Raw genomic sequence first — 17,729 nt, forward strand, 5'->3', positions numbered from 1 at the left:
AGATATGCTGAAACAGCCAACTCATAGAATATTTTAACATCGAATTACATATCATTATTGTATGTATTTTTAAACGAATTTTAACATTTTGTTGTTACAAATCAAAGTACTGTTTTAAAATCAAACATACATCGCTACGAAGTGGCTACGAGAGGTCGTAGCGCGTAGCGCGTGGCGCGTAGCGGAGCGTATTACCACTTTTAATTAAAATGAAATTATGTTATATAAAAATATGTATGTTATTAAAGATATGAGGTAAATCATAATCTATTCTGTCTTTCGAACTGAAGAGTTTCAAATTATTAGATTACGAATATAATTCTTATAATTCAGCTAACAATAAATATTAATCGAGTATACATATGTGACCGCTGAGTCACAGAACTTGCAATAAAACCGCTTGATAAAAAAAAAACAAACAAGCCTGAAGTTCAAAAATAGATCCCTAAAATATTCTTTTAGGTGACGTGACAAAAATAACATTGATAGAAAGGAATCATTTCATGCTGATATTTTTAATTTATGCGTTATATTTCAAAATTATATAGAGCATATACGTGGATCAAAATGAATAAGCCTAAAGATCTCATATATTTTTAATAAAGCGTTAAGTTTTAAAAATCTTCTATTAAACACGACGAATTTTATGTAACGACATTTAAATCCATGCTTTATTCAGTGAAAATTATAAAAAAAGTTCCACTACATAAACCATTCCGTTCTTTAATAGCTTTGGTGTTTTAAAAGCATTAATGAAATAATTTCACCGTTGGCAAATTAATATTTAATACTTGCGACTTGAATACGAATTTGTTAAAGCTTATTCTCTGTAACCGCTGGTTCACGGCCACTTAAGGAGAGGCTGGGTTTTTAGTCCGCTTACTTACATTCACAAACACATATAAATGCTATATAAGTGAACACACACAGGCACGACAACACACACAGACATGGTGTGTGTTGTACGAGATACGAGATATAGCACGGTTCACTTGTAAATTTCTTTTATGTAAAGTAATGATGCGTATCGCACATGTAGTTTACAAAGCGTTGTAATATTTATAATATTGTGTAGCTTTTATATTAGATATTCTGATGGAATTGCGTTTCACTTAGAGAACTGGTCATAGACAAAAAGAAATCTTTCAGAAATTATTAGCATGAAATTGTTAAATGAAATGTATATATGAGTAAAATACTACGTACATTAAAAATAATTTAGTTACATGTTTCTCATACACTCTAGTTACTTATGAGACGAATTATCCGCTTCGAAGTTTACGCAAACAAGATCGCTTACAGCGCCGAGAGACCGGTACTAGGAGAGCAGTAGTTGCAAGAGCTTCGAGGCGGCGGTTACACGTGGCTTACCCACACACAAGCAGGGCAGTAGATGTGTGCGTGTCTGTCCATATTGTACACAATTACAGACGTGGTAGACTGGAAAACGCATTTGGACGGAAAAGATGAAATAGGTCGATACTTAGCATGTCTTTACAAGCGTCGCGAGTTGTTAATATTATATATTTAATAATACTAAAACAGATTAATATGAAGTAAATAATAGTAACAGCTCCATTTTATTTGTGTTAGAGAAATGAGGTCAAATAAAACATGGTTTATCAGAATGAATATTTTTTTATTCGAACTCGGGAGACCTTTACAACGGCGTATGATTGTTCGAACAGGCTCGTTCTGATTTCAAATGAAATGAAAACACCTGAGTGAAGGTCTCGACTTCTTTTTAAAGCTAAAGAGCAGTTAACGACTTCCCAGCTGCTTTTCCGGTTTTATGTAAGTTGACTGAACGAAACGTGAAGCTTAATGAGTAATTGGATTTGAAAACTCCTTTTGGCTCGCTCGTAACTTTACTTATGCATTCTTTCCAGAGATTTCGTTGAGACTTACACAGTTACAATGATATCCTTTGCTATTTTATAAAAGTTGTCTATTTACCGGTTGGGATAACTCGTTAAATTCTATATTTAGACTTAGGGTTTAAATTATAACAGTCGAGGATCAAATTAACACGTCTGTCACTCAATATATTGATAAAGTGAATTTTCAGAAGCTACGATGAAATTGTATCAGGTTTCTACGAAATTTATTAGTTCCACGTGGAATCGGTGTTTGAAAACAATGTTGTCCTTGAACTTGTTTGTAACTAAAAAAATTTTGTTATTAAAATCAAGGTTGTAGTTTAATAAATACATATATATGTACCTACCATATGTATGTACACACTTCATCGACAGTTTACAGTAAAAGCCACGTACATATATAGTTTAATAAACATTTCCAAGTGTATAGAAAATATTGACATACATTGTATGCACTTGCCCGATACCCTACAAATAAATTCATTTCGATTCTCGGAATAGATATCTCTAGTTGGTATTTATAAAGAGAGAAAAAGATGTAATACAATTCAACTAGTCGTATAGTCAATTTGTTATAGCATATTTTTTATCTGCTTTAACCCAGAAAATGTACTAGTTACGCAATGTCACTGTATCAATTTTGTATTGTGACAAACAGCGCGACGAACAAAATTAACAAGTTACAGTTAACAAGCCCAATGTTAATGTAAACTGCACTAACTAACTGCTTTTACTTTTGTACCAAACAAATATGCCACTCGCTGTCTGGTTCTCATTTTCTTTATTCGTTATTAATATTTTTTCTAAAACATTTTAAAATATGTTTGTAATTCTAACATAGTAACAGTATATTTTCGCTTTTAAGTTAAATACTTCATGAAATTTAGACTTGTGTAATTACTCACTAACTTTTAACCTTACAAAACCCTGTCCATGTGTTATAAATTAAAACGTTTTCACAAGTGAAAAGCTTAAAAATTTAAAAGACGTTGGAGATGTAAGATGTTATAAAATAATATTTTAGGCTATGATAAAAATAAAAATCAAATAACACGGTCATCAAAACTAATTGGAAATATTAATATACTTTTTCAATGTACTGAAGGAAAAAGTTTTTTATGAAACTGCCACCTTTTTGCCACCCTCTATGTTATTAACACGTCAAGCTATTAAGTATCGAACTTAACATCTGTTGAGTTTCTTTTAAAAACGTCAATTAATATTTTAAATTATGATAGCAACATAAATAGTTAAATATAGTTGCAATTAAAATATTAAATAGTTTACTAAGTCAATATTTTTGCTCTAACATAATTTCAAACAACTCTAAACTTTCCTATATAACAAATTGAACCGTAATTTCAATATAATTATAATATTTTTGTCATCAGTCACTTTTGAAGTATTGTGTAATGATATTTACTAGAAAACATAAAAATATTAATAAAGAATTTAAATTAAAGTGATAAGTTAAAATGGTTTGTGAATTAAGTGTTACAAACTTATAATATCTTTACGAACGAAATAATAAGATTATTTATGAAAAGTGTGAATTAATGATAGAAATAATATTGTTCTGAACACACTCCTTTAAAATATAAGAAATATTACAATCATTTAATATAATGTTATTTATTGATTGACAAAGTTTAACTAAGACCTTGGTTTAAATGAAGATAGTGAGATCAGAGGATCAGACTGATTATATTAATTGGTATCCCGTTACCATAGTGTTATATTAATAAAATAATCGCCACTAATTATAGTGGCGATTAAAAAATAGTAGTTGCTTTAATATTTTATATTTCATAACCCAATAAAAAAGGCTATGTACTTAAAGATATATATATGAAACAAAGGTTATTTTCTTTTTAGTTTAAATATAATTTCATCAGCACTTCTAACGAAGAAATTTAAGGATTTCGATATGAAATATAATTACTTCTAACAATGTGGCAGAAAATTACAAATCCCTACGTGGCAAAGGTGATAACAAACATGTTTACTGAAGACGTTATTGTGGGGTTGCTGAAATGATACAAACACCACATAGTAGCAGGAGGTATTGGTTATTTAATTATATTTTCCTTTTACTTAAATTCATTTATGAGGGAGGAAAGAAAAATAATATTATTCCCTAAGTATTTATCTATTGTTGAGTCCGTTAAGCGGCTTAATTTTAATAATCGATAAGCTTTATGTAAAGCCAATGAAGGACGAAATCGTAAACCTTCATTCATCATGGCCGTATTTTATTTGAGTTGATTTTCAGAAAAGTTTATTGAAAATTATTCATATAATACATTTTTTGCACTGAAAACTCTTAACAAATAGTATTGTAACTTTTTAACAGTTATTAAATTAAACCACATCACTTCAAAAATACATTTTCAAATATAAATAATTATAAAATTTTATTTCTTTCGACCTTTTTCTAACACAATTATTCTTTTCATACGAAATTATGTTACATATATACACATATAAAGATAAATTAAGGCCTAAACTAGAGAACAGCAAGTTGACCTGAAACCACTTGATTAACAATTCCCCTTCAAATTTGTAGAGACAAAATCTCTACGCTTTCAACATATTTTCAGTTAAAACGAATGGATATGAATTTCATTTAGATATTTTTCAGTGATGTAATTGAATTTTCGCTATTGACAGGCCCGATTGATTCCAATGTATGGCATAATTATTATCGAGATATGAATCTTGATAAACAACCGATTGTAAGCTATCCATCGATTTGGTACTAACAAAACGAGTACAGTAAACTGTTATAAGTTTTAAAATACAGTTGGTTTGAACACACGAAATAATTTTAACATATAATATTATAACTTCAGCAAATAAAAATTCCATTGCCAGTTCCAGGGACGTTTGTTCGATGAAACATTACAAAGAGCTTACAAAGACTTGATAGAATGAAGACCTACTTTTTCCTCTTTTGCCATCTTCTTGGACTTTATAAACAGCTATCAATGTAACGGCCTTATTGACACAAGCGTCAAAGTTCAGAGAAAACAACTTGTATTAAGCATTCTTTTTGTCTCTATTTCATCACAAAAGTCATTGTTTTTGGTCGGGATTGGCTTTGGAATTATATTTATTTGATATTTATTGAATACATTTTAATTTAATTATAACTTAATTATAAGCAAACAAACCTTTACGATTGAACGTTTTTTTTTCTGTATTGCATCTTTTGGTATAGCTTTCGATATAACAGCATACTTTTTTGTAATTACTGTAAGATCATCCTAGCGTGCCTAACATTCAAAAATAAAAACTCGTAGCAGATTAGGGTAGAATAGTATCTTCTTCTGTGTTTATTGCTTTCCTTTTGATACGTTTATTAAATTGAAGTTTTAAATATCAATACTCGGGATTGGTGTAATAAGTTATCCTGGTTTTTCATTATAATTTATTTACTAGACTGTTGTAAATCTTAATAACAAATAAATTAAAGTTTTTCCGTTCATTGTAAAAATTGTAAGTTTTCTATTATATTTGATCTTGGTGATTTTTAAAGTGTCAGAAATTTATCTATGAATGTTATGTGAATAGAAATGTTTTAGGAAAAAATTATCTGACTTAAATACATTAATCAATTAATATATCATACTAAGTTATTAAATTACAACCCACGCTATAAATTTCTTCACTGATTTATTATTTATTTTGAAAAAAATATTATTTTAAATTTATAGTACAAGATGAATTATTGTAAGTTATGTAGAAACTAGCGACACGCCTCGCAATACTGATATTAAATACACCACAGAAAAACTATGAACGTTCTATATACAATAATAGTGGCCCGCTTGGGTTTGCAAGGGTATAAAGTTTAAATCGTAAAGTAAAGAGCCATATAGATCTATATTAAATCAACAATGTATTTAAGGTATTTAAATGGATAAGGATCAATGGTGCATTGGTTAGAATCGCTTAGAAAATTGGCCATTATTTGTCGTAAAAAGGTAAATGAAAAAAAAATGTTCTTGTGAGATATCACGGAGTTTTCTGTAGATCTTTCAAATATGTATAATACTTAGTACATTATTTTGATCAATCTCGTAGGGTTTAGCCTGCGCTTGCAATATAAGCGAAAAATTTTTAATTATTTACGATATCATATTAGAAACCTCAAAAATAACAGTATATTTCCACTGTTTAATGGATATTATTATTAATATAAACCTTTAATCACTCATTGTATTAAAAAAAAACACATCAAAATCCGATGCGTATTCTTAAAGATTTAAGCATACATAGGGATATAGAGACAAAGAAAACCACTTTGTTTTATACTGTGTAGTGAATTTACCATGAACTTATACAATTCTATCTGAAGAACAAATATATCAACGACTTAACAGAAACCATAAAATCGAAGAAAACAAATAAAATGGTAACAAAATTAAAAAAAAACCCTCGAAAGCTAACTAAAAAGGCTCAAGGAATATAGCTATAGTTATGTGTAGCTTCTGTCACCCTCATCCCTAAGTTTTATTAGAAATCCACATATTACTCGAATGAAGATAAAAAAATTATATGTTCATACATACTAACTAATAATAATAACTAACGACTTTCTTCACCGAAAAATTATAAAGTATACTAAAAGTAAAAGCATTTAAAAATGTCTAAACAAAATACAGTAACACAAGAAATGGAGTATCGAAACTAATATAGGTCCTTATCTTACTTTACTTGGTGTAGAAATTAACTTACGTTTTTGTTTGATTATACTTCTCTAAACAGTTTTTGGTTTCTGAACGATTCAAAAATATAATCACATTCAAAAGATAAAATTTTCGTATAAATTTTAAAATACCATGTCGTGATAAAACAAGAAAATCTGAGATAATTTTCGCCAAAAAACTTATAGGGCTACATACTTATCACTGCATATATTTTTGGAACTCCCTTTAATAGTCACATATAATGCTTTTTCTATACATAAGCTTTTCATTGAAATACGTCAAGTATTTGTTTCTAAATTGTTTCATGGACCAATTGGGCCTAAATATTTTTTTTAAATGATATAATTATACCTTTTAAACTGCAAATTCATTAACAATAGGAGTTTAAATATAGTTATTCACATACATGCTAGCAGTATCCCCTATAATTATAGGTACATCTATACTTGATAATTTTCATATGATCAAGAATTGGTATTCGAACAATTAAGGTAAGTTGTTTAACACCCGTAATACTGTTATGGCCACGATTGTTCAAGTATGAAGATGCCGGGAAAGTTTAGGCACTCTGTGGGAAGTATGCGTGAAAATACTAACAAACCATGGTCACACTATCCCACACTATAAGATATTATAGTTTTACTAAGTTATAACATGAGTTAGGAATTTCATTATAATGAACTATTCAACTTAATTATGTATGTAAACGTAATTATATTTCAGGCGTTATTCACAATTTTTTGAATACTTGAATACCATTTGAAAAACAAACTACCAGTACTTATATTGATACGTGAGCTTTTTTTACAAAACGTTGGATATGTTTTTTAGAATATTATATTTTTGGAAAAAATAATAAGCAATTGATCTAATATGTACCATCACAGAACTGTCATATTTATTTCTAAATATTTCCTCCTTAAAAAACGTTTATACTTTTTAATTTTTGTTATACTTTGAAAAAAGAAAAATAAAATCACAGCAGAAAAATCATAGAGGTTTGCTCGTAATATTTATTTTTGGAGCCAAAATATTTTATTCAATAAGGGCTTCTACTTGAATGTCGAAACGGCCGTTTGACATGATTTGATTGGTTTAACAATACTATTTAGAAGAAATAGTTACCCGAAACAATGTTTTTGTTAATAAAAAGGTTTTGATCCCTCAAGCTTTTAACAAACTTTTATTATACTCACCGATTAATAATTAAGACAATTCATATTTCGAGAAATGTGTCATCAGAGCGAATTTAAGTATATGTTCTACATTTCTACAGTGCAATTGTTAAAAGAATATGCCATAAATTATTATACACACAAAAAACAAAAATGAGTTGTTGTTCGGGAATTCACTTCCGTCTTGAAAGCATCCACTGTGAAGTCTACGCAATTTATTACTATTTGAACTTTTAATAGCGAATTTAGCCAACTTTTAAATTAAAATTATTTTTGTGCTTTGTTATTTAATATTTTCATAAATAATTTCTTGTGTCTTTAAATTATTCAGACATACATTTTTTTTAAGGTTATACTGCTAGTGTGGGGAGGGATTTATAATTTTGTTTTTTTGACAATCGTAACAATTTATATGTGGTTTATAAAGATTAAATAAGGGATAGGCCATAGGGTAATAAAAAGATTTAGAGACAATTCGATAAAAATGTAATACGTATTTGCCAATATCTTGTAAAAGAGTCGTAAGAATATCACTTAGTTCATTGTATATTAATATAAATGTAATGTGGTAATATATATCATATTAAATATCATCATCATCATCATCATCACCATCACCACCACCACCATCATCATCATCATCATCATCATAATTATCATCATAGCCTTATCATCGTTATAATTTTTGATGGTAACCATTTCGAAAGAATCTAAACCTTTCAATAAAATAAAATTTTAAGAAAACTGTTAATATACAACTTATATCCATTGAAATCAAGATAAAATAAAAATCTAACTAGCCATTGACCAATTTGTCTGTTAGGAAATTTACACTTTTTTCATATGAGAATAATTTTATATCATATATCAATAACACTATTCTGTTTCTAATATAATTAATGTAAAATTAAATTAGTTTGTTGAACAAATTTTCGTTAGCCTTAAACATTGTAATGAAACATTTGCCTAGATATAAAGGAATTTATAAGTATAAGAAAACATAATTTCCTAAGATACGTTAGATCTTTACTAGATAAGGAAAGGTACTGATCGCAAAATCAAAATTCTATTTTATCTTATGTGAAACGAAATTCAACGTGACAAATCTAGTTTTTTCAGTTTACAATATCATAACAGTTGAAATATATTGATAAAGGATAGGATACGAATCAAAGCACTAAACAATTTTTATAAGAGCTGTGTGACTGCAACAAAATTTTAATTAATTGATTTTGCAAAACTTTTTCATATATAGGAGAGGTTAGGAATAAAAAATTATGTTACCTAAATCAAAACTTTTTCAGTTCAAACCTGTGTATTTTTTTAACAAAATATTTGGTAAAATATTTGACATGTGACTCGAAAATAGTGAACAGCTCCTTAATAAAAAAAAATCATCACATTGATACGTTTTCGGAAATCGTATCTCATTTGATTTCTGAAATTTCTTCGGTAATACAAAAGTCAATAATAAGTATTTATTAATTAAATTATTAAAATATTAAAAAATACATGTCATGCAAATATTTATGAGTGAAATCATATATAAGGCTGTGATATTTGTTCAACATTTGCTACATACGGAATTTACTGTCATGAATTAGTCTTTTCTAGTGTTGCAATTGGTGACCATTGTTTTACAACTTACATTCATCCGGGAAGTTTTAATGATCATTAAGTGCTATAAAAAGAATCACTCTCAAATGGTTCGACTATTATTCTATGTGGAGATGAAATCAATGACTCTATTCATACGTATCCCGAACGAACAATTACTCGCAAAATTCATAGTACATGGTGATGGAAACTATAAATTTTACTGCACGAAATATGTAATTATAAAGATTTTTGAATGAAAATGTTGATAAGTATGATTGGGGATTCCGTTTGACACTTATAATTAATAATTATAAACCATTACGATTTTTTTTAATAACTTGAAATTTATATATGAACTTTTACATGCGAATTTATATTTCATGGAATACTTTTACATTACTTTTATTTTTCATAGAATACTCAAAATTTAATAATTATAAGATCTTTACAAATGATTTTTTTCCCCTGATTCGTATCTTCTATTTTCAAACAGTCAACGATGATTAAAAAAAAATCAAGACCACGATTCGAGACATGATGACGTTTTGAAATTAAAAAAAAATATTCCTTAATAAATATTGCCAACGTAAAACATACAAAATTTTAATTACAAATCTCTTGCATCAAAATAAAAAGTGAAGCAGGCTGAAGAGATGTGTCAACTCGTTTATATGAACGGAATTTTGTAATCGACATAAAAAAAAACCTTTAATTCTTTAATATATTAATGTAATGAAAGCCCTCTATTTATCAACTTTATTTACTTAATTAATGAAATACAATCAATTAATGTGCATTCTGCCTTCTAATCCATCAACAGTTATATATAAGAAAGAGTACATTAAACTGTTATCGTAAAAGCTTTCAGTTCAAAAGTAGTTTAGTCTTAAATACATTATCAATTTCAGAAAAAAAATTACAGAAAATTAAAGCATTTTCCTTTAAACCCTTGCCTGTGCACGCCTACATAGCTGGCTCGGGTAAACTTTAGCCTTGTCAATGTAAGTATGCGCATCTCTATTTTATGTATAGCCGGCGCGTGTAAGTTCACGGCCGTCCACTCCCTTACATTCTTGTTTCCCTGGTACCACGCCAGCCTGGTATAAACACTGCGAACCTTTCATCAGAAACGCATTGAAAACCATAATGTTTTATAATTGCGATGAATTCATTTTCAGTTTATTCGAATGTTAATGTTTAATGTAATTATGCGGAAACAATCCTTTGTTACCCTGTCTGATACATTATAAAATTTGATTCCAATTTTATTGAAAGTAGATATAGTTTATTTTAAGCTCCCAATATTACTATAGACTTAAGTATTCACGTCAATGCATTCACAGCGGTTGCGGTTTACAGCAATTAGAATATTTTTAACAAATATAATCTGTCAAATGTATTTTATGTTAACTTTTATGAAACGAGAGGTGAGAAGCACATAAAGCCGATTACACACAGGCGCTATTTCCATCTAAGTTTATTTCTGTCCATTGTCGAACTTCATAAGTACTAAACAATATTTGGTGCCGTGACGGTGTGTACACAGTTTTTTGTACTCTACCACCTAATAATTCCTCAGTTAATGTCCAGCTATTATAAGAACAGAGTTATTATTTCTACTGTAGGCTCTTGTTCCTTTGAAAACCATTATTTTTAATTTGCTGTAGAGGAATAAAAGGTTAAAGGACTTTCATTTACATTTCTTTTAATTATCATACCTACTATTTACTTTGTAAAAAATTTGTTTGATACAAAATGTATTCTATACAACTTTTTATAAAAATTTAATTTTAAAACATTTTATATTTTTACAATAAGTATTTTTTGAAATCCGTATTTTTAATTATTTATTTTAAATTATCCTTCCTTATATTATAGGTTAGTAAAATCATTCTATAACTCTTTTGATTAATTCAATGCCGTCCTTAAAACAGATTAAAAAAGCTCTAATAATTCTAAATAGACATCTTGTTCGAGATGTTGTAAACGTGAAAATGGGTTACTTAATTGTGTAGATAACAAATGCTCCAGAAAATTTCATCTTTTGCTAACTTTTTTATTTAACCTCTAATTATCAGCTGTAGTAACGACGTCAGTGTACCTACTAAAATAGAATTTACCTTCAATTTTTTAAATTTGAACGAAATGAATAGGCGCTTGTAGTATCTCTTGTCGATTTTCTTTTAAAAGCACATCCTTTAAAATTGTTAAAATTCGAATAACTCAACGCAGAATTGAAACCATATCTTTCATTATTATTAATGAAACGATATTATTCTTTTATATTAAAACATTTTTATTTGATACATTTGAAAATGTAACTTTTACAAAATTTTCCTATATACTAATGATCGTTATTTTAAGTGAACTCATATTTTATATCGGATATAACATATGGTAAATAAATTAATAAACATAGAATATATTTAGAATAAAAAGGTTATTTGAAAAACAAGAAAGTTGGTAGCAATGCAAAACGTATTTAAATTCTGTCCCTACACAGTGTTACTGAACTTTTACATGAAAACGTCGTAAAGGCTTTTAAAGAGCGGCCATAATGACTCCCTTTTCCCACCACAGTATATATTAACAAAATATTTTTTCATTAACGAACTAACATCACAAATAATAATGATTGTACTCGTACTAGTTGCTATTGTTGATTTGATCAGTTGTTGATTGCATTATTCAAATCAAATCGGATTCATTATTATGTATGTATGTATTCTTTTTATTTAGGTTTCCATAAAAAAAATGCATAAATTTCACAAGTTCATTCAAAAGATTACGCTGTAATATCTTATGTGAGTTATATATTATAAATAATTATGTCAACTCCTTGTTAGATATGAAGTACTTAATTTTACTCCGAGATAATTATTCGAGATATCATTTATTTTTAAAATAATTGTAACATATCGAATACGGGATTTTAATGACATTGTAAACAACTCTTACACAGATTGCTTTACAAAAGAATATTATCCCTGTAAAGAAGTATTTTTGTATATTAATTATAATTTTTGTATATATTTTTTTAATTATTATTTAAGTTTTTTTATAGTATATTATAGATTTTTTTGTTTTTATAAAGAAGATATGTATCTACCTAAAAATATCATTAACACTAGAAATATTTAAAAGGTTACGTATAATAAATAATAATTTTAAATAATTCATAAAAAAATAATAAAATTTTATAACAAACATTAATTTAGACTGATTGAAGTTTTATATAAACCATATTTGAATTTAACAGATAATATTTTAATCCCTTATTTGGTTATTTTTACAAATAAAATATTGCCGCCAATCAAAACTTTTAGTTAATTATTAAAGTTTGTCTCTGGAAGTTTAGAAACAGCGAATCTATGGTTTATGCACTTGAATTGAGTGCGACCCAAATTTCATAAACAAGCTAAATTATATCAACTTTTTTGTGTTATCTTATATATGTAATATTTAGGTGTTGTTTTTACTAAATTATTTATCAGGATATTGCCGGAATGTATAAACAAAACAATTTTAAAAATAATAATCTTTTCAAAATAAGTGAAATAAATATAGTTGAAGCGGACGTCAATACGTATCAATTTTATTAAAAGCTTCGTCATTATCACCTGAGCGATCAGAACAATATCACAGATATAATGAATTAAATTGCAAAGCAATAACATTATGCTCGGTTCGAATTAAGTGTTAACCGCTGTTGGAATGACGTTTAATTTTAATGTATCTACGAATAGGAGAAAAACTGATTTTTCGAAGTGCGCTCGGAAGGGTGAGAGCGTAGGGGTGCCGGCGGTCGCTAGATGTAACGAGTCCTCTTCCCCGCTTATGACAGCCTGGTACTATTTGGCATTGACTCGGAGATATGGCGGCGAAGTTATTTTACGTTCTATTTGAAAATTTGTTATATATTAAACCAATTATTTATTATGACTATCACAATTATTATTAAGTAAAAAAATATTTTTTGACATACTTTTTTATAGAGCCGACTAAATTGTATGTTTTTCTAATTTTTTTTTTATATTTAATATTTCCTATTCAACAATTTACAACTTTTATTAATCATAGCCCATATATATTTTAATTCAATATAGTAAATATATAAATGATTGGGTTAAATAAAACGTAACTAAAATTACGGCTTGTAAAATAAGGTTTCAAATCAAATCATTAAACTGTGAGGTGCAAGATTAAGATGTTTTAAAAAATATTAAAGTATTCACGATGGACACTTTAAAATCCTAAGCAATCATATAAAGAGGTTACAAGTTGAAAGAGAGAGTTTGGACACCAAAACCCGCTTTCCTACATTCCGACGATAAAAGGGAAAACCGCTTTAACTACACCAACCGAGGGGGACGGATATAAGGAAAATGTTAAAGTGCGAGTTGAGCAGAAAATAGACATGTAAGGGTGACTTACCTCTTCACTGCTCCTGTTATCCTGGTAGTTTGTTACAGGTCCCGTAACGCATAGAAAAACGGAACGATGCAGCGGAGCGAGTTGTTATCACGGCTCGACAACGCGAACTGCAATTGCAATGCACTATACAGGGGGTGGTGCAATCGTGCAAGCGAGACTGCAGCACCCGCCCATTCGCTTCGTTCTTCACTTTCCCGCCCAACTGTTCTACGGCACTCGTGAAACTTAACAGGTGTCGAAAATTATCAAACAATTAATATGTTTCTCACTGTTATACAAATAAATGCCATTGGAATTCAAAGAAAGTTTTGCACAGCACCTTAACTAAGGTTACTCATTGAGATTTTATGGAAAACTAAAGGGTTGGATGTTTAATATTGTTAGAGAAGAATAAAAATAAATCTATAAATAAGTAGATTGACGAGCATTCTTTGTAACATTGGCGCCGCCTCCGCTCGTTGTCCCGACGACCGCCCGTCGCAACGTTTTCCACGTGTCTCAAATTAAATTTTCGTTGTAATTTTTTCATGAAAGTAAAATTTCACACTATATAATCACACTGCAGTTCAAGACTCAACAACATTATATTTCTTGCATAGTTTCATGCTCTGATAAATATTTTTTTAGACACATAATTTTATCCTTAAAAAAAACATTTTTATATAGATACAGAGAAATTTACCTTGATTTTTGTTTTATTTTCGGTTCAATTTTTTATGTATTCACTTATATGCCTTCCGAATATATATATGGGAACGAATATCTTTTATTTACAAATAATTAGGAATTGTTAAGATTATCAGGTGTCACCTGCATAATCACCTGCGTAGAATCCTGTGCAAGTGCACTCACAAAAATGAGTGTTGGTTGGTATTAATAGAGGCGACGGTACAAATTAAAGACGTTCTCGCTCGAGCCGTAGTAGAGCTCGGACCACTTCGAAATAAAGGAATCGTCAAACCGTTTACGAGGTTACCTTCAATAGTCTGAGAGCCTGACAAGAGTCGAGAAGAAAGGCATTGATGACGTCAGTGATGCTGACGTCATACTCTTTAAAAATAACAAGGGTTACACTAACTAGTTGTAGTTACAACGAAAAGCCTATCCATTTCTGTAGCTTTTTTGCTATATATGGTTTGTGTATTGGTTTTCACTCGTCTACTTTCAACAACCAAGACATGTTCTTCAACCATTGCACCCATGTTCCTCTTCGTTTTTTTAATGATTAACAAATTACCGTCGCGGTTATTTATACTTTTAACGCGGTTTGTTGTAAAGAAATATTTAATAATAATTAATAGCCCTTTATTCAGATCTTGCAATTACATTTCACAAACTTAATACTAATCCGTTTGCCAGTCGGCAAAGGCCTCCTCCAGCTGTTTCCATTCAATCCTATTTTGAGCCATTCTGTTCCAGGTCACTCCCGCTACTTGCTTGATGTCATCATCCCACCTTTTCTGCGGTCTGCCTCTTTTCTTTCTTTCTTTTTTCGGGGGTACCATCTGGTCACTATTTTGCACCATTTGTCCTGGCCTCTTATTAGAAGTCCTGCCCATCTCCACTTCAGTCTTTTTTGATGTTATGTGGGTGGTTTTTGTTTTGCCTCTGAGGATATTGTTTTTAATTTTGTCTGATTTTTAACATTAAGCTCCTTTTCCAATGCTAGTTGGCAGACTTCAAGGTTGTTAGTTATTTCCTGTGTCAGTGACTATGATTGGCAGCCATAAGTGAAAACGGATAATATGCTGGTGTTGAATAATTTGCTATTAATATTTATATGTAGTTTTTTGTCCTTCAAAACGCATCGTAACGTAATGAGATCTAAGATTTTCGATTTTTAAGGAAACTAATATTTTTCGGATGAACTACGAATGATTTATTTTTGTAAAAAACTACATACTTCCGACGTTTCGGTGACGACACTCACATCTTGTCTGCCCGTGATCACGGTTGCTGAAAAGTAACCGAAACGTCGGGAGTATGTAGTTTTTACAAAAACAAATCACGCGTTGTTTATCCGAAAAATATAAGTTTCATTTAAAAGTATCGTAACGTATCTGCTCCAGCCATTGTTTATTCTTCTCTTGACTTCTTTACGCATAGATTCTTGTTGGTTGATGAGATGTCCCAACTATATATAGTCGAAAGGAATATTAGTTACTCTTAATGAATTTGGCCCTGATATTATATTCTATTAATTAGCACTTACAACAGAAAATAATGGGTGGCAGTCAAAACAAAAGTTTGATTTAAATAAATGTTTATTGTATTTAAATATAACAGTACTCATAATTGTGATAAAAATTTTAAAGTCAAAAATATATGATGTAAGTAAAGAGCAACAAAATCTTACCTAGAATATAAAAATTCAAATAAAATATTTTGACTTAAGTCAGGAAATTGAATAGTTAAATGTATTTTTATTAAAGAGACGCGTCTCAGAGGTAGGTAGATGCAGTGTATTGTGTGAAGTACTATAATACGTGAGTGCAAAAACCAATAGGATGTAAGTTTACTTCCAAGTTTTCCTTCGCTATTTATATTTTTTATTCCTTAAGTCTCAACTCCTTAGTGCAGTCGGTATTTTAAAATAAAATTTTGTTTTGTTAAGTATACAGGACAGCTTATGCAATCTGGTCTAATGCATATGTAAATTTGTCCACTTTGTTGTGTATTGGACCAGATAGAATTAAGATATAAGCTGATATTAAGACACTAATATAGCTACATATATAAAAATAAAAATTTGTGTATAATAAATGTAGTGTTCTTTTAAATAATAATAATCAATTTATTATAAGGAAAATAAATTTTAGTTAACATAGAATGTTGATACCGAAGAATATATATGGTATATATATTTAATTATACAATTGGCCAGCTGTTAATGAAATTCTCTGACTTCAAAGGGAAATGAGAGATACATTCAAAGAAAGAATAATTAATTTTTTTAATTTAAACGAGCTCTATTATAATTATTAGGCAAATTTATGAACACAGGTAAGACAAATAAGGAGTAAACTATTTCCTACCCAGCGACCGCCATACTTACGACACATTTCGTTTCCATAAAGAGAATCGACGGTGCGTAAACCATCGATATCCAAGGGAATAAACTTACTTATACAAAGTGCATTGGTTCGTAAGGTGGCCTTATTATAAAATAGTGATATACTCTCAATATGTTCTCATATAACAAATAATTAGTATAACTTATTGTTGCGACTGAAAACAAAGAGTACCGAGACGTATAGAACATATTTTACCAGTATTGTTTTATCCATTTTATTATAAAAAACCATAATGGATTGTTCCACGCACAATGGTTGTGGAACGCTGGTTGTTTTCTTTCTGCTTGAGTGTCAGAGAGAGGAATTTATGGCCTAAGGATTTGGCAACTTTGTTATACCAACTATCTGATGGCAGAGATTTAAGAGCAAATCCCAAGCTGCACTTGATTATACTACCATTAAGGCAACGAGATTCAAATGAAATTGTTTTCAAACATCACAAGAACTTGTCATTCTATTTTTAGTACATTATATTATTATGACGCCAGTCTGGCGGAATGATTTCGTTTCTTTTGTTTTTGTAACATAATTCCCGATGAAAATGTTTTGTTTATAGAAAAATTGTTTACCAATAGATCCAGAAATTTTTACTTATTCTTTTTACAAGTAACGAGAAAATAATTCCTTGTTTGAAAAATCTGATCTAGTGCTACTTCACAATAAAGCTTTATTAGTTCAATGGTCGTTGGTCCTAATCTTGCAAGGAAATCTTATCTTGGACAAAAATATAGAAGGTACACTGGTAGTCTTTTAAAGAATATCTAGTAGGAAGCAAATTTAATTAGAAGATTGTAAGGTACTATAAGATGACAGTTACAAGAACTAACACAGGTCGTCTTTTGTTTTGTCTATCTT

General features: G+C 29.2%; 1 long non-coding RNA gene across 1 annotated transcript in view; it reads right to left on the minus strand.

Moving 5' to 3' along the window:
* Positions 1 to 13,884, minus strand: part of LOC133320213 (uncharacterized) — a 38,382-nt gene extending 24,498 nt beyond the window's left edge. Inside the window, exon 1 of the long non-coding RNA XR_009753652.1 lies at positions 13,801 to 13,884. This is a non-coding gene — a long non-coding RNA (uncharacterized LOC133320213). The remainder of the gene's footprint in view (positions 1 to 13,800) is intronic.
* Positions 13,885 to 17,729: the final 3,845 nt, after the last annotated feature.

Source organism: Danaus plexippus, chromosome 5 (assembly GCF_018135715.1).
Source record: "Danaus plexippus chromosome 5, MEX_DaPlex, whole genome shotgun sequence".
NCBI lineage: Eukaryota > Metazoa > Arthropoda > Insecta > Lepidoptera > Nymphalidae > Danaus > Danaus plexippus.